This window comes from Acomys russatus, chromosome 25 (assembly GCF_903995435.1).
Source record: "Acomys russatus chromosome 25, mAcoRus1.1, whole genome shotgun sequence".
In the NCBI taxonomy this organism is placed as follows: domain Eukaryota; kingdom Metazoa; phylum Chordata; class Mammalia; order Rodentia; family Muridae; genus Acomys; species Acomys russatus.
This window is the reverse complement of record NC_067161.1, coordinates 42,336,321-42,359,624: the sequence shown is the minus strand read 5'-3', so window position 1 is coordinate 42,359,624 and position 23,304 is coordinate 42,336,321. Positions and strand designations below refer to the sequence as shown.

The 23,304-nt window shown below is 47.4% G+C and overlaps 1 protein-coding gene across 5 annotated transcripts in view; it reads left to right on the top strand.

The window, feature by feature from the left end:
- Positions 1 to 8,453: 8,453 nt before the first annotated feature.
- Epn2 (epsin 2) overlaps positions 8,454 to 23,304 on the top strand; it is a 66,942-nt gene continuing 52,091 nt past the window's right edge. The window contains exon 1 of one of the 5 annotated variants that reach the window (XM_051168283.1): positions 8,454 to 8,582. The gene's annotated coding sequence lies outside the window, so the exon portion shown is untranslated. Of the gene's footprint in view, positions 8,583 to 8,953; positions 9,133 to 23,304 lie in introns of those variants that run through there. The other 4 variants (XM_051168282.1, XM_051168286.1, XM_051168287.1 and 1 more) reach the window with 4 other exon arrangements.

Sequence of the window (23,304 nt, the reverse complement as noted above, 5' to 3'; positions counted from 1 at the left end):
GCCTCCCTTACTTCTTGAGATCGACCGCATCAGAATACCCACTAAATTCGTGCTTCAATCTAGCTGTTTCTTACCCCAGGCCCTCCCAAGCATGTTTAATACGCAGTAACAAACCACTTCCTGCTTGTATTTTTAAAAAAACACTGTAGAGAGAAGACTTTGCCATCAAGCTGGGAACTGTCCCCAGCAGTCTGATGGCTCCTAGCCTGCATCACAGTCTATGCCAGCGTCAGCTGATCATTTGGAACAAAAGGTCCAAATCAGACTGAGATGAGTTCTCTGGATGTGTGCCCCCCCCCCCCCCCCCCCCGTGCCATCCCTCCTGCCGCCTCCTTTCTCCCCCAACGCCAGCATCCAAATCCTAGCTCCCTCTTTAGAGCTGATGCTGCCTCCCCCAGGGCCTACACTTTTCCAACCTGTACAATAGAGCTGACAGCCACAATGTTACTGTCCTACTTAGGTGGGACAGGTCAGAATGCTTCGGACACTCTGCTCCCTCAAATTCCTGTCTGAGCCTCACTTTGCTCAGCTGTGTAAAAAAAAAAAAGGGGGGGCAGGGGGCTGGAGAGATGGCTCAGAGGTTAAGGTGCACATAGAGCACTCATATAATAAATAAATAAATAAAATCTTAAAAAAAAAAGATCAAAGACCCCCGCTTCGCTCGCACTACCTGTTGGGCAGGAAACTCCTATTAAACATATGATTTAAAAATGCTGTATTACAAGGAAATGCCATGTGACCTTTGGGGCTGCCCCAACTACGAAGTGCTGTTTTGAGAATAGATCAGTAATCCTGACCCCCAGAAAAGCAGGAGAAGCCACTGAGACCCTGAGACCAAGCCCTGTCAAATGTTCTCATTCAGGCTAAGTAGGAAGAAGCCAGGCAGGTGGCTGCACCTTGTCACTGGTGGGGAAAGGGAGCTCTATGAGGACACTGGAGAAACGATTCCTTCTCCCCAGCCTTCCCACTTGGAAACTGTCCCTTTGTCTAGACATAACCCTGAACCCATATGCAGCTTTTGAAACCACAGTTCCAGCTGAGCGGTGGTGGTGCACACCTTTAATTCCAGCACTTGGGAGGCAGAGGCAGGTGGATCGCTGTGAGCTCGAGGCCAGCCTGGTCTACAAAGCAAGTCTAGGACAGCCAAGGCTACACAGAGAAACCCTGTCTCGAAAAATCAAAAACAAAAAACCAAATTACAGTTCTGCTGGAGGGGCCATGGTGGCACACATCTTTAGTCCCAGCACTTGGGAGGCAGAGGCAGGCAGATCACTGTGAGTTTGAGGCCAGCCTGGTCTACAAAGCGAGTCCAAGACAGCCAAGATCACAGAGAAATCACCCTGTCTCCTAAACAAACAAACAAAAAAAAAAGAAAAAGAAAAGAAAACACAGTTCCTAGCAACAAGGAGGCCCAGTCCACAGCTGCTGTGTGACCGGGAATAGGTCACTGATACTCTCTGAGCTTTGAGCTACCCTTTGCCTCTGCAGAGTGATGGGTAAACTGCTAATTCAGAGTAACAGCGAGCTGCCCAGATAGCTGGACTCTATGCTTAGCAAGCAGTTCAGGGCCCCCCGGGGAGCTCAGCATCAGTGGGGTAATGTAGAAGCCTGGACACCTGCAGTCAGCTTGCCTACTACTGCCTTTGCCCTGGCTTCTGCTTTCCAGGACTGAGGCCCAGGGTTGTCCCTGGACTTCAGAAATGACACACATAGCAATAGAGTAGGAAAATGCAAATTTAGCCATATCCAAAAATATCCCAGATGGAGGTAAAGCACACCTTTAATCCTAGTACTCGGGAGGCAGAGGCAGGTGGATTGTTGTGAGTTTGAGGCCAGCCTGGTCTGCAAAGCGAGTCCAGGACAGCCAAGGTTACACAGAGAAACCTTGTCTCGAGGAAAAAAAAAAAAAAAAAAAAAGCCTAAAACTATCTCTCAAACTGTTGGTGTGGTGTGGTGTGGGGTGGTGTGTGTGTGTGTGTGTGTGTGTGTTTTTACATGTGCCAATGTGCCAGAGTGCTAGAGTGGAGGTCAGAGGACAACATGTGGAAGTCACTTTTGTCTATTAGGTTGATGGCCGGTTTGTTTAATCTACTTTCCGCTTTTTGAGAGACAGGGCCTCACTATGCAAACCAAGCTGGCCTCAAACTCAAAGAAATTTGCTTGCCTCTACCTCCTGAGTGCTGGTTCAGGACCAGTTTACTCAGGCAGATCAAACTCTCCCAGCTGACCTACATCCCTACCTCCCCCCAGTCTTTATTTTCTTTTGCCTCTTTCTCAGTTGTAGGTTCTTCTCCTCTCTCCCTCCTTCACTCCTTTGCACCTTCCCACTTCCTTTCTTTTCTCCTTTAATTAAAAAGAAATTTGAATTGAAACCCTGGAGTGGTGGCACACTGCATAATCCTGTGTCCTGTGATGGGATGGTGAGCCATGTGGGAGGGGACAGGAGGGGCGACCTTTAATCTCAGCACGCCAGAAGCTGTGTACAGAGGGACTGCCAGGACAGCAAGGACTACATAGCAAGACCCTGTTTCCAAAAGGGGGAGGGGTGAAACAGGAGAATCAGAAAATGAGGAGTTCAAGGTCATCCTTGGCTACATGGAAAGGTCAAGGCTAGCCTAGGCTACACAAGCCCTGACCTTTTCCCTTTATTTTATTTTATTTATTTTTGCTTTTTGAGACAGAGTCTCTCAGCGTAACCTTGGCTATCTTGGAACTAGCTCGATAGACTAGGCTGGCCTTGAACTCACAGAGATCTGCCTGCTTCTGTCTTCCAGAGTGTTGTTTAGAACGTCTCTCTTTTTATTTATGATTTATACAGTATTCTGCCCACATATGTGCCTGCAGGCCAGCAGAGGGCACCAGATATCATTATAGATGGTTGTGAACCACCATGTGGTTGCTGGGAATTGAACTTTGGAAGAACAGTGCTCTTAACCTCTGAGCCATCTCTCCAGCCCCTCTCTCTTCCTTTTTAAAAAAATTTCTTTATTTTTAATTTATTCACCACACCTGACTAGCTGCTTGCTTGCTTGTTTGCTTCTTCTTCCTTCTCCTCCTCCTTCTTTTTTTTTGGTGACAGGGTTTCTCTGTGTAGTCTTGGCTGTCCTAAACTTGCTTTGTAGACCAGTCTGGCTTCAAACACAGCCATCCACCTGCTTCTGCCTCCCCAGTGCTGGGATCACAGGCCTGTGCTACTGCACCAGGCTACCTCCTCCTCCTCTTTCTTCTGTTTTGTTTTTTTGAGACAGGGTTTCTCTGTGTAGCCCTGGATGTTCTGGAAATGGGCTTATAGACCCACCAGATTAGTGCTGGCTTCACAAAGATCCACCTGCTTCTGATTCATGAGTTTTTGTTTGGGTTTTTCGAGACAGGGTCTCTCTGTGTACCCTTGGCTGCCCTTGACTGGCTTTGTAGACCAGGCTGGCTTTGAACTCACAGTGATCCACCTACCTCTGCTTCCTAAGTGCTGGGATTAAAGGCGTGCACCACTACTCCCTGCTGCCTCTCTCTCTCTCTTTTATTATTATTATTATTTTATTTTTTTGGTTTTTCGAGACAGGGTTTCTCTGTGTAACAGGTCTAGTTGTCCTGGAACTCTCTCTGTAGAACATGCTGGCCTCGAACTCACAGAGATCCTTCTGCCTCTGCCTCCCGAGTGCTGGGATGAAAGGCATGTGCCACTACCGCCCAGCCTGAACTTGTGATTTTTCTGCCTCTTTGTCCCAATGTTGGAATGATAGGCATGCACCAAGACACCTGGAGACCTTCACAGATATTTATATTTGTAGTGTCTCAGGTCTGTAATCCAAGTCCATGAGAAGCTTTCTAGGCCTCTGGCCGACTCAGCCTTTCCCTGTTTAGTAAAAGCTACAGATAGCTTCCCAGAACTTCAAGTTTCCAAAGTATTTTCTCCTCTGCTTTTGCCCTTGAGGTAGAATACTATCTCAGGTGAATTTTTTTTTTTTTTTATTTTTTTTGTTTTTCGAGACAAAGTTTCTCTGTGTAGCCTTGACTGTCCTGGACTCACTTTGTAGACCAGGTTGGCCTCAAACTCACAGCGATCCTCCTGCTCTCAGGTGAATTTTATTTTCATGTCACAGATGGGGAAAATGAGACTTATAAACTGGGCGGTGGCGCACACTTTTAACCCCAATACTTGGGAGGCAGAGGCAGGCAGATGGATGTGAGTTGGAGGAGGCCAGCCTGAACTATGTAAGTTCCAGGACAACCAGAGTCAAAAAAAAAAAAAAAAAAAAAAAAAAAGAAAACAAAAGAAAAAAAAACAAAAAAGAAAGAAAGAAAGAAAGAAAGAAGGAGGCAGAAAGAAAATAATTATGCTTCTGGATTCCTAGCCTGAGTTTCTTTTGGGGGACAATTTTTTTTCTTCAGTTTTTTTTTGGTTTTTCGAGACAGGGTTTCTCTGTGTAGCCTTGGCCATCCTGGACTCACTTTGTAGACCAGGCTGGCCTCGAACTCACAGCGGTCCGCCTGCCTCTGCCTCCCGAGTGCTGGGATTAAAGGCATGCGCCACCACGTCCGGCCCTTCAGTTATTTTTAAAAAGCATTATTTTTATTTTTACGTGGCTGCGTTTCTCTATGTCTATACCACATGTATGCCCTTGAGGGCTAGAAGAGAATACTGGATCCCTGGATCTGGAATTCCAGCCTGTTGTGAACTGCCTGAAGTGGTGCTGGCAACCAAGCTGTGGTCCTCTGGAAGAGCAGCAATTGCTCTTAACAGCGGAACCAGCTATGCCCCCAGCCCTTTCTTCTGTTGTCAGTGGTTCTGACACGGACGGAGCCCAGAGCATTCAGTACTTTCAACAGGCACCCTACCCTTAAGCTGTACCCACACTAGTCCTGGAACAATGATTTTGAGCACAGTGTTCAAATCTTTGGAAACTGGGAATGGTCGCTTTCACTTGTAACCCCAGCACCTAAGAGGCTGAGGCAGGAGGACTGCCATAAATAAATGTGAGATGAGCCTGATCCACGTAGTGAGCTCAGTGTGGGCTACAGTGTGAGGTCCTTCTGCAAAACCAGTGGCAACAGACTCTTCGGTTTGCAGCATCTCCTGCCCTCAGGGAGTCAATCTTCCCCATACTCTTCCAGGAAGACCATTTCCCCAATCCCAGAATAATCTGGGATCGAAGTCTCCCTCTTCTGTAAAGCAGGAATGTCACTGCTGACCCCAAAGTATTGTCATGAAGATGACTTTAGAAAAGGAACTAAGATGGGCGTGGTGGCACACGCCTTTAATCCCAGCACTTGGGAGGCAGAGGCAGGCGGATCGCTGTGAGTTTGAGGCCAGCCTGGTCTACAAAGTGAGTCCAGGATGGCCAAGGCTACACTGAGAAACCCTGTCTCGAAAAAACAAAACAACAACAAAAAAAAGGAACTAGAGGGAGGGTGGTACACTTCCAGATGGGATCGTCAGGAATGGCTTGAACTCACACTGGAATGTCCCCTTTGACCTTGCAGGAGATAGTCTGGGGTGGGGGCAGGGGTGGGTGGGGGTGGGTAAGGAGGGAAATGAGAGTGGGGGGTGGGGGGAGTAGGAGATGGGGGGATGGGGGCACTGACTAATCTCTTACTTCCTATCCTGCAGGCTAGCATCTCACTGTGTCCAAAGCCTGCCTCAGGCCTGCGGGAGGGCTCTTCAGGTCATGGTGCCTGCTGGGTCCCATTAGGTGGAAGAAAGAAAACTGATCTTCAAGTACAGACTCACACACATGAAAATATGTAATTAGGAAAAAAAATATGTGGCCATTCATGGTAGCACACACCTTTAATCTGGACACTCAGGAGGCAGATAAAGGAGGATTCCTGAATTCTAGGCTAGCCTCATTGACAGAGCGGAGTTCGAGGACAGCCAAGAGACTGGGGAGGGGAATGGACATGGGGGACAGGACAGCAGGACAGCACAGGGTAGACATTCCCGTCATTGAAGAAAATTCTAGAGTGAAAGGTGTGACTGGGAGCATTTGCCCAGCTCAACCCAAAAATCAGGAGATGACTTAGTAATGTCCTCGATGCCTGGGTTTGTCCCCGTGATGTGTTATAATTCATCCTGTGACTGGACAATGAGCCCATCGCTCAAAAGTCTGGTAGCTATCCTTCCCCAGTAGGCAAAGTAGCAGACACCTTCAATCCCAGCACTTGGGACGCTGAGGTGGAAGGAGGCAGAGGCATGTCTCTGAGTTTGAGGCCAGTCTCATCTACATAATTGAATTTAAAACAAAATGAGATAGAAGGTGGGGGACCTGACTACTCCTAAAGTATGGAGAAGATTTTTACTGTACATATAAGGGGGGGAGCAGAGCAGGCAGGGTGAAGAGCCCAGGCTGAACACGGCCCACGGACTAAACTGTACATGAGGGGAGAAAGGGGAGAGGAGCCCTCCATCAAAAGAAGCAGCCCAGGCCAAGGGACCTAGAGACTAAATTGGCTAAGTTATGGAGGAATCAGGCTTGGGGAAGGATGTGGAAGCCGAGTCCCTGGGAGGGACAGGTTAGGGTAGGGACGGGGCGAGGTGAGAAATGATAGGAGGAGCCACAGGGACTGAGTGGTGCTGGGAGAGCTGGCTGGCATTCACTCTGCTATGTTAATAGGTATCTCAACCATTTGTCCCAGGTTTCTGAAACCTAACAATAGTGAGTTCCAAGCCGGGCATGGTGGCGCACGCCTTTAATCCCAGCACTCGGGAGGCAGAGGCAGGTGGATCGCTGTGAGTTTTGAGGTCAGCCTGGTCTACAAAGTGAGTCCAGGACAGCCAAGACTACACAGAGAGTCCCTGCCTTGAAAAACCAAAAAAAGAAAAGGAAAAAAAAAAAAGCGAGACCCAGGCCAGCCATAACTATATAATTAACACAACAAACAAACAAAGCAAACCCACTTCTTTTTTTCTTTTCTTCTTTCTTTCTTTGTTTTTTTTACAGATGGGGTTTCTCTCTCTTTTTTAAGATTTATTATATGTACAGTGTTCTGTCTGCATATACACCTGAATGCCAGAAGAGGGCACCAGATCTCATTATAGAGGTTGTGAGCCACCATGTGGTTGCTGCGAATTGAACTCAGGACCTTTGAAAGAGCAGCCAGTGCTCTTAATCTCTGGGGCATCTCTCCAGTACCCAGATGGGGTTTCTTTATGCACTTTTGGCTGTCCTGGAACTCCCTCTGTAGACCAGGCTGGCCTTGAACTCACAGAGATCCACCTGCCTCTGCCTCCCGAGTGCTGGGATTAAAGGCGTGCCCTCCCTCTGAATTAGAGGCCAGCCTGGTCTACAAAGAGAGTTCCAGGAGAGCAGGGTTATTACACAGAGAAACACTGGGGGATGGGGGTGGGGTACAGGGAGGGGAGGGGGAGAATCTGAATGAAATGCCAGGATGATTTCAGCAGAGTATCAGATAGGGCTGCTATTGACAAGGTGAACTCTAGATCTCTGAGAGGCAGGAAGCTAGATTATCTTCATTGTTATCAATGTCTGGGTGTAAAGCCAGGCTGGTGGCCCTGTTAGCCTCCTTGTGTATGGCTCTACTCTAGACTCTGCCTGTCTCTGTGTGCAGCACATAGCTCAGCATGTAACCCTCCCTACCAAGAGAAAGAAGTGCTTCACGTTGCTTTGTTGGGTGCATGTGAGTGAGACTGCAGGCTTGCAGTTGGGGTTGCTAAATCCCAGAGTTCTGGCGAGTCATGGGCGACTCAAGGGGCCGAGAGTTCAACCACATGAGTTGCCAAAGTTCTAGACTCAACATTTTTTCATTTTTTTCTTTTCTTGCTTTCTTTTCTTTCTTTCTTTCTTTCTTTCTTTCTTTCTTTTTTTTTTAAGACAGGGTCTCTGTGTGTAGACTTGGCTGTCCCAGACTCCCTCTGTAGACCAGGCTGGCCTTGAACTCAGAGATCTGCCTGCCTCTGCCTCCCAAGTGCTGGGATTAAAGGCGTGCGCCAACCACGCCTGGCTCAACATTTTTATTGAAATATAACACAGGCACAGAAAAGCAAACAGATCCCAAATATGCATAAGTGAGTCTTCATAAAGTGAACGCACTCGTAAGCTAAATAAATCAACCCTGTCTGGAGCCTAACTTCTTTCCTGTCTCGGATTCACAATATTTTTCACATGAGAGTGGAAAGAGGCTCTGGTTCTGAGCCGGCTAGGCAGGGTTCTGTGCTTTCGGATTTAAGGAGTGCGGATTGAAAATTAGGGTAGTATGTATGCCCTGGGGAATTGTTGAGGTGGGAGATGTGTAAGTTCTGAGTTAGGGCTTCATAAATTTGCTTGGGTTTGTTGTGGTAGCAGGAGCTATTTAGAGGAGGCCTTGGGGGCATATGTGGGAGGGGCGGACAGTATTGGAGGCGGGGCCTAGGAGCTAGGAAGGGTGGAGCCAATGGGTGCGGAGGTGGGGCCTCGGCGCTCGGAGGGGAGGGGCTGGCGCGCGCGCGCTCGTCACCGGCGCGCCCCCTCTCGGCCGCCATGTTGGCTGGCGTGTGGGTGTCAAACGCTGCACGGGCTCGGGTCGCTCCCGCCTCTCCAGCGTCGCCGGCGGCTGCAGCCTTGCACTCGCGCGGGCCGGGAACGGAGGTGAGCCGGGACTCGCGGGACTTGGGGGTGGTGGCGGTGGTGGCTCCGGAGCCGGGGCGGGGCGCGGACCTTCCTTCTCTCCAGTGTGTGGACATCCCTAGAGCACCGGCTTCCCCCTTGCCGACCGGGGCGTGCACCGTGCGGCCAGCCGGACCCCACCCTGCTGGACTGCTCAGCCAGGCCCCGCCCCACCTGAGCCCGCTCTAGGCTGAGAGGACGGCTGCCTCCCGGCTTGGGCGCCTGTCTTCGCCTCACACCTCAGCTCGGGAGCCTTCAGTTTGGAGCAACCCCGCCCCTCCCCAGTGTGTGCTCTCCCCCCCCCCCGGCTCTCCCCTCGCCTGGGTCCGAGCCCCCCGGCGTCCCTTCGGGAGCCGGAGGAGGTGGGGGGGTCCTCTTAACCCACGGCTTTCTCGCCCCCTGGGACTGGGTTCCCCTACCCGGCCCCCACTCCACAGCACAGCGGGGACGGGGGCGGCGGAGCCAGGCTCCAGCTGCCTTTTGTTCCGCGTGGGATGAAGGAGACCCGGTGGCCCATGTTGGGCGAGTCCGGGTGGGCGAACCGCGCGTGGGGACCGGCCTCTTCCGGGAGACCCTCGCTCTCCTGTGGGCCAGCTCCCTGAGAGCGCGAGCGGAGCGCGTTGGGAGAGGCAGGCCATTCCTAGAGGAGTCCGGGCCAACAGGTTTTTGTTTGCAACCTGAAGTTGGCCCAGTGGCTTCGCGGTGGGGCACACTGTCTGAGCTCCCTAGAATTCCCAGCTCGGCCGGTGTTAAGTCCGTTCTCGGTCTGGGGCCTCAGTCCCTCCCAGCGGCCTCTTCACTTAAGTGCTGCTTTGGGAGCGCATTTGAAGTCTGTGTTTCAGCAAGGATAGGCTTTAGCCAAATTCTTGTGCTTTTTTTTTTTTGACTTAGAGGGACTGAGGCCCAAAGATGCCTTAGTTTGCCCAAGGTCACCCAGTGACAGGGTGTCCGTGTCCCATCTGGAAGCCCCGTCTCCAGGACACACCACAGCACTTAACGTTTGAGGACTTCCCCCAAATCGCTTGCCTGCTGTTTTTAACATTTATACAAGAAAAATGGGCAGGAAAAAGACGAGAAAGACCTGTGAATTCGTCTTTTGCACACTCGAGAAAAAAATGCCCTGTGGAAGAAGGGATTGAAATGGGGTTGGAATGATTGAAAAAAGGTGAATTTCTATGATGGACGGTCCCGTCATTATGTAATATAGTGAAGACTTAGCGGGAACTTTGTGGTCTTGAAACTCTGGAGTGATAGCGGCAGATGCTGGGCCCACAGTGATCGGCTATGTTGGTAATTAAGCTTGTCATCTATATTCTGTTGGTAATGAAGCTCTGGTCTGCATTTTAAATGAACGCGGGAGGAATTGCAGTCTGCTTCTTGAAGGCTGTTTGTGACTAACAGTATGTTGGGGAAGCACCTGTAGGTCTCATTTGTCATTTATTCGGATGTTTGCTTTCCATACGTTTTGTGACAGGGGCTCCCTAGGTAGTCCAGTCTGGCCTCGAAATGCAGAGAGATTCACCTGCCTCTGCCTCTTTGGGTGGAGAGATTAAAGGTGTGGGAGACCACACCCAGGCAGCTCTTATGTTTAAAGTTTTTTACCCCCAGAGCTGAGAACCGAACCCAGGGCCTTGCACTAGGCTCTACCTCTGAGCTAAATCCCCAACCTCTGTTTTAAAGTTAGGCTGGTTATCTGTAACTGTCTTGACTGGGCTTTTTTTTTTTGTAAATATTAGTTGCAAAGTATTGTACCACAGGGACTGCTGGATCAGGAGCAAGTTTTGAGTAATTTTGTGGGGTACTTGGATTTCTCCCTGAGCCCTGAGATGGAAAGATGGGGGCTCTTTGAAGTCTCCCTTGCCTGCAGGGTGTATGGTGCCAAACATATGAGTTACAAAGAAGTGGGAAACTTAAAAAAAAAAATTATGTATGTGAGGGGGTAATGTGCACCTGTGAGTGTAGGTGCTGTTGAGGAGCAGAAGTGGGTGTCAGACCGCCTGGAGCTGGAGTTACATTTGGTTGTGAGATGTCTGGTGTAGGTGCTGGAAACTGAGCTCTGGTTCTTTCAAAGAGTAGTAAGTGCCCTTAAATCCTGAGCACTCTCTCCAGCCCAGGTATTTGAAACTTTGAAGTGACAATGCCTGGCATGGTGTTTTAATCTCTGGGAAAATGGCCTATCCTTTGCAGAAACCCTCTGGAAATATGGCTACCTCTTATGTAATCTTTCATAATGAGGAGTAGATTTCCCAAGGGTGGAGATTCTGATAAGACTCCTATGAAAGTAGTTGAGCTGGGCGTGGTGGCGCACGCCTGTAATCCCAGCGCTTGGGAGGCAGAGGCAGGTGGATTGCTGTGAGTCGAGGCCAGCCTAGTCTACAAAGTGAGTCCAGGACAGCCAAGGCTACACAGAGAGACCTTGTCTCAAAAAAAAAAAAAAAAAAAAAAAAAAGTAGTTGAAAAGTTTTGGAGAATCTGATTTATTTTAATGGCTCACTTTTTCTGGAAGTTTCTTTTCTTTTTCTTTTTTCCAGACAGGGTCTCTCTGGGTATCCTTGACTGTCCTGGACTCACTTTGTAGACCAGGCTGGCCTTGAACTCACAGCAATCCTCCTGCCTCTGCCTCCCAAGTGCTGGGATTAGAAGCATGCGCCACCACCGCCCAGCTTTTAATTTCATTAGTAGTGGCAACTTTCAGTTCTTTGTGGGCTAAAGCAGGGAATGAATTTCATTCAACTGTGCACTGCATGCAGAGCATTGCTGTCTTGCTGATGGGGTGCGATTGACTGGCATGAGCACCTAGGGACTCTGAGTGTTGAAGTCAGAATTTTTTCCCTCCCAGAGGGTCTCACTGTGTAACCTGGGTTGGCCTGGAATTTGACTCTCCTGCTTCTCCCTCTCCAGGGATTGAATTACAGGGCATGGGCTGCCATGCTTGGCCCTTGGTCTGCTGGTTTAAGTAGATTTGGGTTTAAGTTAGCATCTCTGTCAAGCCTGTGCCAGCTGCCAATGTTTAGGCCCTTCTTCCTCTATGCCCCCAACCTCCCCACCACACAGTACTCTGGCATTTTGAGACTGTGACATCTTTAAGGCCAGTGGTTGTCTTGTTGTTCTTTACGTTCCCATGGCTCAGTTCAGTCTGTGACATACAATAGCGCTCAGTAAAGATCTGTAATAAGTAGTCCTGCAGGCCAGGAGGACATTGTTTTTATGATTCTGTACCACAAGCTCCACTGTTCAGCCTTGCTCGGGCATAAACCACTACTGTGTGCCAGCTGTATTGTGAAATGACTGTCCAGCGGATTTCTTTTCTTTTTCTTTTTTTCTGCAGTGTTGGGAATTAAACTTAAGGCCTCACATAAGTCTGCTAGGCAAAGCACTCTGCCACTGAGTTATATTCCCAGCCCTCCAGCTGACTGAGTTTTTGGAAATTGACAATTTTGATAAGTTAGTCAGTGGCTATGTAGCTCTGGCTCTCTTGGGATGCAGTATGTAGTCTGTGTTGGCTTGGTACTGGGGTTAAAGACATTCATCACCATGACCAGCTTTCTTAATTAAAAAAAGATGTACTTTATTATTATTATTATTTTGATTTTTCGAGAAAGGGTTTTCTCCGCGTAGCGTTGGCTGTCCTAGACTCATTTTGTAGACCAGACTGGCCTCAAATTCAGTGATCCGTCTGCCTCTGCCTCATGAGTGCTGGGATTACAGTCATGTGCCACTGCTCCTGGCTTTGTTGATGTGGGTGCAGTGCTCTCAGGCTAGAAGAGGGTGTGGGGTACCCTAGAGCTGGAGTTAGGGCATCTAAGAGCTTCTGGACATGGTGCTGGGAACTGACCTTGGATCCTCTGAAAGAGCAAGAAATGTTACTCACTTAGCCATCTCTGCAACCCTCAAATGTATTTTCTTTTGTTCATTAGTTCTATCTTTCCTTCCTCTCTACCGCCCCCCCCCACCCCCAAACAGGGTTTCTCTATGTAACCTTGACTGCCCTGGACTCACTTTGTAGACCAGGCTGACCTCAAACTCACAGTGATCCGCCTGTCTCTGCCTCCCAAGTGCTAGGATTACAGGCATGCGCCACCACACCTGGGTTCCTCTTCTTTTTTTGAAGCAGAGTCTCTATGTAGCCCTCACTGTCCTGTCGATCAGGCTGGCCTGGAACTCACAGATCGACCTGTCTCTGCGTCCCAAGTACTGAGATTAAAGGTATGTGTCACCACATCTGGCCTAGAATTTTCTTTTAGTTTGTTCATAGTGCCTAAAAAATAGAAACTTAGAAAAGCAGGTACAGGGAAACATGTCTGCAGCTAAATGTGTATTCAGCCACTATCTATAATGGCTTTTAGCAGTCTGACTGAGAAGTACAGGTCCTAAAATCTGGAAGCTCTTTTTTTGGAGGGGCCTCTAAAAAGATAGGGTTTTTATGTACAACCACCCTGGCTGTCTTGGAGCTCACAATGTTTATTTATTTATTTATTTTACACTCAGATTAGTTAGTATTCACACTGAGTCAGTCTCTTGAAAGGCTGGGACCTGTAAATGAGTTAAAGTTCCTTGCTTTCTCTAGATCTTAGGATCTGTGGGAGTCCTGTGATTTCTTTTTTTTTTTTTTTTTTTTTTGTTTTTCGAGACAGGGTCTCTCTGTGTAGCCTTGGCCATCCTGAACTCACTTTGTAGACCAGGCTGGCCTCGAACTCACAGCGATTCGCCTGCCTCTGCCTCCCGAGTGCTGGGATTAAAGGCGTGCACCACCACGCCCGGCTAAGGGAGTCCTGTGATTTCAATGTCAGTAATTGGGTAGGCTACTTTATATGATATTATATGATAGGTGTTTTATTTAGATTAAAAAAAAAAAGCATGCCTCTTTGAGCCAGGTCTGAGCTTCCCTAGAGTGCATTGGTTCTTGTGGTAACTCTCTCAGCAGTGGAGGGTCCTGAGGATCCTAGTCCATCCAGGCAATGTGCTGCATGTAAGAATGGGTAACTCAGCTTTCTCCTTTTAAAACACAGCAAGGACTTGGTCCATAGGGACTCCAGCTTTTGGTCATGTAACTCAGCTCTTCCTGAGGGATGGCTGGCCATCCAGGGCTAATGCATGATGTGAGTTTGAAAGCATGTGTAATTAATCACTTTTGAATGCAGGCTGCATCTTTCCTCTGCTCTCACTCTTCTTTGATAATGTCATTGCCACATCACTCTCATCCTGCAGTGTTGGGTCTGAGAGAACCTAATGACATTGTGTGGCTACCACAGCCTTGGGGCAGATTGCTCTGGAGTTGGACATGGGGTCTGGTCTAGTGGGCATCCTGGCTGAGTGGAGTGGGATCCATCCATCGTTGAGCATGATTTGCTCTACCCCTGCAGTGAGACCAACAAGGGGTACTTCATGGAAAAGACACTCATCAACACTAATTTGTTGGCTATCAGGATTCCCTAGAGGGCTGGTTTCAGCTGCTTCCCAGGCTCCACCCCAGAGTTTCCAGTTCTGTAGATAAAGCCGGACAGCACATTTCCCCCCTCTTTTGATAGGGTCTTGTGTAGCCGAGGTGGCTTGAATTCACTTTGTAGTTATGGTGACTTTAAAATTATGAATCTCTTGCCTCTACTTCCTAAATGCTGAGGTGTAGGCATGTGCCACCATGCTCTGCTCTATGTGGCACTGGGGATTGAACCTACCAGTGCTTTGAGTAGGGTAGACAAAACACTATTCCACTAGCTATATCATACCCAGCCTTGAGAATGTATATTCATTCCCCTCCCCCCCAGACAAGGTTTCTCTGTGTAGCCTTGGCTGTCCTGGACTCGCTTTGTAGACCAGGCTGGCCTCGAACTCACAGCGATCTGCTTGCTTCTGCCTCTGCTTTAGTTCTTGAGACAGGGTCTCACCATAGTGTTCTGGCTGTCCTAGAGCTTGCTGGGTAGACTAGGCTGGCCTCTTAACCCACAGATCGCCTGCCTCAGCCTCCTGAGTGGGTCACCATGCTCAGCTATTACTGTTTTATATTTACATACATATACTTTATATAAATGCACTTGTGTTGGTGTTTGTATATGCGCTGTGTGGGTGAGGGTGATCACAGTAGTCAGAAAAGGACACTGAATACCGTGGAGCTGGAGTTACATAGGTGGTTGTGAGCACCCAGTGGATGGGTGCTAGGATTCAAATTCAGCTCCTTTGGGAAAACATCAAGTGGTGCCCTTAACTGCTAAACCATCTCTGCGACCCCCATTTGTTTGTTTGTTTGCTTATTAGTCATGTGTGTGCACAGACCATAGTGTGTGTGTCAGTCAGAGGGCAACTTGTGGGAGTCAGTTCTCTTCTACCATGTGGGTCCCGAGGATACAACTCAGATTGGCAGGTTTGGTGGTAAATTGTCGTTACCTCCCTATTCATCTTGTCAGCCCAGAGAACGTACATTTTTAACCAGGTGGATCTGTGGGTTAAGAGGCCAGCCTAGTCTACCCAGCAAGCTCCAGGACAGCCAGAATTATAAGGCGAAACCCTGTCTCAAGAAGTGAAACAAGAATTTAAAGGTGAATGAGAGGAGTAAGTATATGGGGGAGTTTGGAGGTAGGGGAAGAAGAAATGATGTAATTATAACTTTAAAATAAAAGAAAAATGAAAAGGACCAAAAAAAGAAAAAAAAGAAAAAGAAGTGAAACAAGAGCTGGGCGTGGTGGCGCACGCCTTTAATCTCAGCACTTGGGAGGCAGAGGCAGGTGGATTGCTGTGAGTTTGAGGCCTGCCTGATCTACAAAGTGAGTCCAGAACATCCAAGGTACACAGAAACCCTGTCTGGAAAAAACCAAAAACAAAAAGAAATGAAACAAAACTAAACTAATAATAATGGTCCGTATAGTTACGGATGCTGCCAGTTTTGTGACTAGTCTTTGGAGGCCTGGCCTGAGGACTGAAAGGGAAGGCATGTGAGGTGTCTAGCACTAGTTGGCTGTGCAGCAGAAACTCAGAATGCTTCTAAGTATTGCTCTGAAGATGGCAGTAGGCATTTGGAAAGGAATTTGGGTTCTTTGGGCACTGCTCTCACTTTCATGATTTGCACTATTGTTACAAGCATTTTCCTTAGCTGAGTTAGTTGGTTCATTTTCTTTCTTTCTTTCTTTTTTTTTCTTCCGAGACAGGGTTTTTCTGTGTAGCCTTGGCTGTGGTGGAATTCACTTTGTATTTGTAGACACAGCTGGCCTCGAACTCACAGTGATCCGCCTTTCTTTTTTTTTTTTTTTGGTTTTTCGAGACAGGGTCTCTCTCTCTGTGTAGCCTTGGCCATCCTGGACTCACTTTGTAGACCAGGCTGGCCTCGAACTCACAGCGATTCGCCTGCCTCTGCCTCCCGAGTGCTGGGATTAAAGGCGTGCGCCACCACGCCCGGCCCGCCTTTCTTAAAGGAGAAGGCAGCTTGTCATTTGGCTGGTCTGGCTGGTCAGTGAACTCTTGTTCAGCCTGTTTTCTCCCATCAGTGCTGGGGTATAGGCATGTGCTCTGGGCTCGGCTTTTCACATGGGCTCTGGGGTCGAGTCCTCATGTTAGTAGAGTGTGTGTTCCTACCCACTGAGCCATCCCCTCACCTGATCCTTTACTAGCACTTGTTGGAAACTCAGAACCATATTGTTTTCCCTCCTTCACCTTGAGGTGTGCTGTGTGTTTCTGTGATCTTGCTGTTCTCTCATAGCAGTTCTCAGAGTAACAATTGACTGATGAGTGCTCTCAACCTGGGAGGGGGGCTTAGCAATGTGCTTCAATTCAGTCTGTTACTGGTCTGATTTTTGAAATTTTATGAAGCCATTTCTTTCTCTTTCTTTCTTTCTTTCTTTCTTTCTTTCTTTCTTTTTTTTTTTTCAAGACAGGGTTTCTCTGTGTAGCCTTGGCAGTCCTGGACTCGCTTTGTGGACCAGGCTGGCCTGAACTCACAGCGATCCACCTGCCTCTGCCTCCTGAGTGCTAGGATTAAAGATATGAAGTTATTTCTATGACAACAGCTCACCTCACCACAAGCTCCAGTGGGGGGGAAAAAACCCTACACTACTCTCTGAGTAGTAACCAAGAGGTATAGAGGTATGGGCATTTGAAGGACAGTTTTGTGACACTAGGTAGGATATTTGAAGTCTGGAGTCATATCGATGGGTGTAAATGAAGTGTTTCTTGCTGACACATTTAGTCTGACTGAGAGGACTAAGTTAACATTTGTAAGAAAATTAGAAGCCATCGGTGTGTTGAATTGTGATTTTGATTTTTTTGTCAGGAGGCCAAGAATGTAGGGGGAAAAATCTAGAAGAGTCAGGAAGGGCATCAGGGAAAAGGGATGGCTGAGCTGGGCTTTGAAGGACAAGGAATTTTCTAAAGCAAATGGGAAGGCATTTCCCATGGGGGCAGAAGGATTGGATTCCTGAGGTGGGCTTGGGTGTGGTACCCTTGTGGGTGCATCTCGATTGTATGTTCTGTTGAATCCGTGTTGTTGGGGAGGGTGCTTGGTGGCTAAGGAGTTTGTACTTGATGGCCGGGGAGCTCTTATTTCTGGTACACTCACCTACAAGTCACGAAGTCGGGGAAGCTTTAAAAAAAAAGTCTCTGATGGGGACCAATGAGTTTTAGAAGTGCCCAGACAGTTCTAATTGTGTGGCTGGAGAGCTGAGCCCTGTGCTCAGGGGAGCCTCTGGGAGTATCAGGGTCTGGGAGACGCAAGGAAATGGGAATTAGAAAGAAGAGGAAGCTTGCGCATTAGGGAGATATGAGCCCTGAGCTCTCTTAGTCACTGGGAACCAGCTATAGAGAAGAGGTGCGGCAGAAGGAGAGAGGAAGATGGTCCCTAAGCCACCTTGAAGAAGTGGGTAGTTTAGCAAAGGGTAAAGAGTAAGTGCCAGAGAGATTGTCATCTGTTGGGTAACCCTTTCCACCTGAGCCCCAGGCAAGGAGCAGGCAGAGCCGGTTCTTATCTCTCCATCAAGGGTTCCTTCTCATACTCCAGGTTGTTGTAATGATTTCAGCAGGCAGGATTTGCAAAATTTGTTTTTGATTTATTTTATATTATATGGTGTTTTGCCTGCTTCTCTGCTCACGTACCATGTGTTTTCCTGGTGCCACTGGAGACCAGAAGAGGGTGTCAGAACCCCTGGAGCTGTACTTAAAGTTAGCTGCCATATGGGTGCTGGGGATTGAACCTGCATCCTCTGAAACAGCAGTCAGTTCTCTTAGCCACTGAGCCATCTCTCCAGGTCCGTTGTAAACTGCAATTCTTTTTATCTCCCTCTTTTTTTTGGGGGGGGGGTGTCCTAAAGTCTTACTATGTATGGCCTAGATTGGTCTAAAACTTGTGATCCTCTTGCCTCGCCCTATCAAGTGTAGGGATAAGAGGTGTGCGCTGGCTGGGCATGGTGGCGCATGCCTTTAATCCCAGCACTCGGGAGGCAGAGGCAGGCGGATCACTGTGAGTTCGAGGCCAGCCTGGTCTACAAAGTGAGTCCAGGATGGCCAAGGCTACACAGAGAAACCCTGTCTCGAAAAAAAGAGGTGTGTGCCACCATGCTCAGCAAAATCAATTTTTTTTTTTTTTTTTTTTTTTTTTTTTTTTGAGGCAGGGTTTCTCTGTGAAGCCTTGGCTGTCCTGTACTCACTTTGTAGACAAGGCTGGCCTCGAACTCACAGCGATCCTCCTGCCTCTGCCTCCCGAGTGCTGGGATTAAAGGTGCGCGCTACCACGCCTGGCCCCGCAAAATCGTATTTTAGAAGTAAGTTTGTTCAAGACATTTTTTACTAAAGAGTTCATAATTTTGATATTTAATGTTAGTAGTCAAAAATAACAAGTAAGGGGGCAGGAGAGATGGCTTAGCAATTAACACTGGCTGTTCTTCCAGAGGACCCAGGTTCAATTCCCAGCACCCATATGGCAACTCACAACTGTCTGTAACTCCAGTTCCAGGGGATCCTAAACCCTCACAAAGACATAAATGCAGTTAAAACACCAATGTGCCTAAAATAAAAATAAATAAAGCTTAAAAAAATTAACAAGGGTTTTAAACTAGTGTATTTAAATGAGTATCATGTAATTTATGGTGTTTTGGACAAAAGGAAGTTCAATTTATGCCCCTATTTGATGCTTATTGCACACATGTACTATGTTTCCTGCTCGGGGATACATGAGTTAGTGAGTAAAATTTAAATCCCTGCCTCAGGTCTTTGGGTTTGTAGATACTGGCTTCCGACAGAGTGAAAAATAATGTTGGCTCTGGGTATATCAGTAGGTAGAGAAATGTAAAAAAGTGGTGTTAGAGGTTGATGGAATCTGAGGGTCAGAGGAAGTGTCAGGAAACCATCTGCAAGTTGGTTCTTGAAAGTATAGAGTTATATGGGGGATAGTAGAAGAGGAGCCAATGGCGCTGTGTACGCAGAGGCCTGGAAACCTGGTACCCTCTTGAGTGGAGAAAGGAGGAGGAAGGGCCGGGCAGCTCTGGCAACAGCTGGATACGACTGAACTGGTCGGCTGTGGTTTTCAGTCTCTCAGTACAGTGAGTGGGCCATGCTCTAGGTCCTCCACCCCATTCCTTACCTGAACAGTCCTGCTCTGCTGAAAGCAATAGAGCTGAATTGAAATGGATTGCTGTATTAAGATCAGCCAAAGCGCCATCTTGCTACAGGTGCTGGGGAGCTAGGTGGCAATAGGGACATGAGGCTTCTCCCAGAGAGAGCATTTGACAGTGGGACTCTGTTCAGTGGCAGTAAGAAGGGTGTGGCTAAAAAGAGTTTTGTCCCACCCTGTTTTGTAGGCCAGTTTCCCAGGGCCAAAATGATAATTTTATCCTGGGCTGGTGCTGACATGACATGAATGGTCCCTTGGGACTAGAAGGCCCACACTTAGAGCGGTTTGTGTGTTCTAGAAATCCCTGGAGGATTTTATGGCCATGTGGGGAAGATAAGGAACTTTCTGGTACACTTGAAACACATGTTACAGACTGTCCCTGGCTAGGTACAGGCTATCAGGTGATGAGATGACCTTAGCCTGCAGTTCTTGGTATGGGCAAGAGGATTGAACCACAGGGGAATTTTCTTAGCCAGATAAATGGTGTCTCTTTTAGGTGCTGTCTCAGTTTGCTGGTTGTTTTGGGGGTATCAGTCCTGATAAGAGGTGAGGCAGCCACGGAGAAGCAGCCACTTGCTTACCTTTACCAGCTGCTAGACCTTTCATATTTCTTTACTCATGGCCTAATCTCAGGCAAAACACCAATGCACAATAAATAAATCATTAAAATATATTTAAAAGCCAAGCAGTGGTGGCACACACCTTTAATCCCAGCACTCGGGAGGCAGAGGCAGCTGGAGCTCTGTGAGTTCGAGGCCAGCCTGGTCTATAAAGCAAGTCCAAGACAGCCAAGGCTACACAGAGAAACCCTGCCTCGAAAGGGGAAAAAAAAAAAAAAAAACCAACAAAAACCCTAGCATGTTCACAGGTTCTTGGACTAGGCTGTGAATGTCTTAGGGATAAGGTGTTTGGGAGGCCAATATTTGTTCACTATAATTGCCAACACCAAAAGCAGATCCTGTGCAGATTTCCACATTTGTAGCATCATGGACAAATCAGAACACTTAGCAGTTGGAGGCTGCACTGTTGCTTGGCAACAATGGGTCAGAGCCAGTGTGGGTGCCATCTTTAGATGGGGCTTGTGAGAACCAGTTCTCTGTAGGCCCCAGCCCTCCCATGGTGCTCACTCATTTCCCCCCTGCTTGTTCTCCACTCTGGAAACACAGGACTTAGCGGTGCAGTCATGATAGTGTTCTCTGCTCAGGGTAGTTGAGCTTGTCATCACCTCCCTGTTTCAGCTCTTCTCATCACCCCCTGTACTCTACCTCATTTTCTGTCTTCAGATTCTTGACCCAGAGTCTCTCCTGTTTCTACCTGGCACCTAGTCCTGAACTAAGGCCAGGGCTCTGCACACTCTCTGATGCTGTTTTAGGTGGTATTGTTTGTGCTGTGACTCTTTGTTTCCTATCCCCTCCTATTTTTGGCACCCAACTGTAGTTGGTAGCATATTCTGGTACTTTCCTCTGAGTATCATGCTTGAAGTTCATAAAAAGCGACTCCTTATAAGGTACTTCTGGAGCCATTTCCATCAAAAATCAAAATAATACAAGTCTGTGGTCAGGAATCTTGGTGCCAAACACTCTCTTAGACTATGAGACTGCCTTCCCCAAAGGACTAATTCTAAAGAGGAAGGAAGAGAACCAGGATGGGCAATGACAGGATCAGGGTGCTACTATCTGTGGGGGTGGGTCTTCTTCCTTCAGTCCTCAGGCTGGCTGTCCCATCTGCTCACATTTTCTTTGAAGGGCTGTTTCTGGAGCTCTTGTTAAAGGTGTTTCCTGCAAAGTTCCTCTGTGTCCAGACATTACCTGCACCTTGCTGATGACTGAAATTTCTTTCTTTCTTTCTTTCTTTTTTTTTTTTTTGATGACTGAAATTTCAACAGGCCTCTACATTGGCTCATGGAGAGGGTTCAGGCTGGTCACTTCCTTGTGCTCCTGCTTGGCAATCTGGGTTGGGAGTCTGATTTTCTTCTGACAGGGTGTTTTTTTCTGTGGCCTCCTGTAGAGGGACATGGTTTAAGTGATCTTGGCTCAGGGTGGGGACACTTGGCAGAGCCCTTGGCATTTGACAGCTAAGGGCACCTGATGCTTTTATCTATATGGAGTATAATCCAGAAACTTGGCTACAAACTTGGTTTTATTATGGAGGACTCAGCAAGTGAAAACAGCATAACTTAGTGAAACTCATTACTCAGCTTCCCCAGACTCTGTTGATAATGGCTGTACAGTTTCAATAGATTGGGACTTTCTGCAGATTGACTGGGTGAAAATTGACCGTTCTTTTTGAGACAAGGTCTGTTCTGTAACCTAGGCTTGCCTGTGAGTCAGTATGCTCTAAGCACTCAGGTACGAGTGTGACATACACACCCAGCTTCTACTGTGGGCCCACCAAATGGTTTTCTTCCTGTAGTCCTGGCCTTTCCTGGAACTCCTGGGACCAGGCTGGCCTTGACCTCAAGAAATCCAGGCTGGCCAGGTGATGTGGTGCAGGCCTGTAATTCCAGCACTTGGGAGGCAGAAGCAGGCACATCAGTGTGATGAGTTCGAGGCCAGCTTGGTCTATAGAGCTACTCCAGGACAGCGAGGGCTACACTGAAAACCCTGTCTCGAAAACAAACAAACAAACAAAAAACCAAACCAATCCAAACCAAACCAAACCAAACCAATCAACCAAACAAAAAAAAAAAAAGAGATTCATGCTGGGATTAAAGGCATGTGCCACCACACCTGTGTCTAATGCAGATTTTTTTCTTTTTTTTTTGGTTTTTTGAGACAAGGTTTCTCTGTGTAGCCTTGGCTGTCCTGGACTCACTTTGAAGACCAGGCTGGCCTCGAACTTACAGTGATCCGCCTGCTTCTGCCTCCCGAGTGCTGGGATTAAAGGCGTGCGCCACCACTGCCCGGCCTAATGCAGATTTTTATATGCTCCGTGTTCAAAGCTGGCTTTTTTTCAGTTACAAAATAATGATTATCTCAGTTGGGTGTGCCAGAGCCTGTAATCTCAGCACCAGGGAGGCAGAGACAGGTGGATCGCTGTGAGTTCGAGGCCAGCCTGGTCTACAAAATGAGTTCAGGACAACCAAGGCCACACAGAGAAACTCTGCCTTAAAAACAAACAAACAAACCCAACAAACAATGATTATCTCTATACAAAACTATTTTGGGTTGAATCTTGTTACCACTTCTATTAGGACAAAGCATTAATAAGAGATTTATTGTTGTTAATTTATCAATTTACCTGATAATAATATTTATTATCAGGTCTGTAATTATTATTATGACAATATTTTCTAACCCACTAGCAATCAATCAAGACACAGATATTTTAAAATATCCTTAATTAACCTAGGGCAGGGCAGAAATTAATCCTCTAAACCACTTCTCATAGTGGGGCAGATATCTGCCCCAATCTCATGCCATCTGTTTCTAATAATTTCTACCAAGCTACCTCCCATCCATAATCTCATATACTTGCTAATGTTCTTCATCTGGACCAAATCTTCTATCCACGCCGGCCATGTGCTTCTCCTTCACCTAACCCATGGTGGCCTTCTTTCTCTCCTCTCCTCCTGTCTCTCTTCTTCCCAAGATTCTCTCGGTCTCCCTATGCCTGGGAACCTTAGCCATGCCGATCTTTTGCCCTGCCTAGCTGTGAAGGCGTTTTATTACTTAACATCAAAATGTATCAGACCATCAGATATTTCCTATTTTAATTTAGTTACTGCAAAATATTTAGTGAAATTTGCCATTGTAACCATGTTAGACTGGAGGTAGTGGCTTGCACATCCCTGCCTAATTGCTAAGCTGTTTTCTAGCTCTGGTTTGCCAGATTTAGACATTCCCTGTGTTTAGCATCTTATATTATGTGGCCTTTTGGTTGGCCTCTTTCCAGGTTTTTTTCATGTTGTAGCATGGATTAGCACTTTATTCCTTATTATTATTGAGTAATCTCTGTATAGATAGATGGCAACTTGTTTACTTCCCTGTTGATTGTCATTTAAAGTTTTAAATTTGGCTGTTGTGAATAGTTGCTCTCTTATTTTATTTTAAACAAACTGAAGATTTCTTTCTTTTTTTCTGAGACAGGGTCTCTCTGTGTAGCCTTGACTGTCCT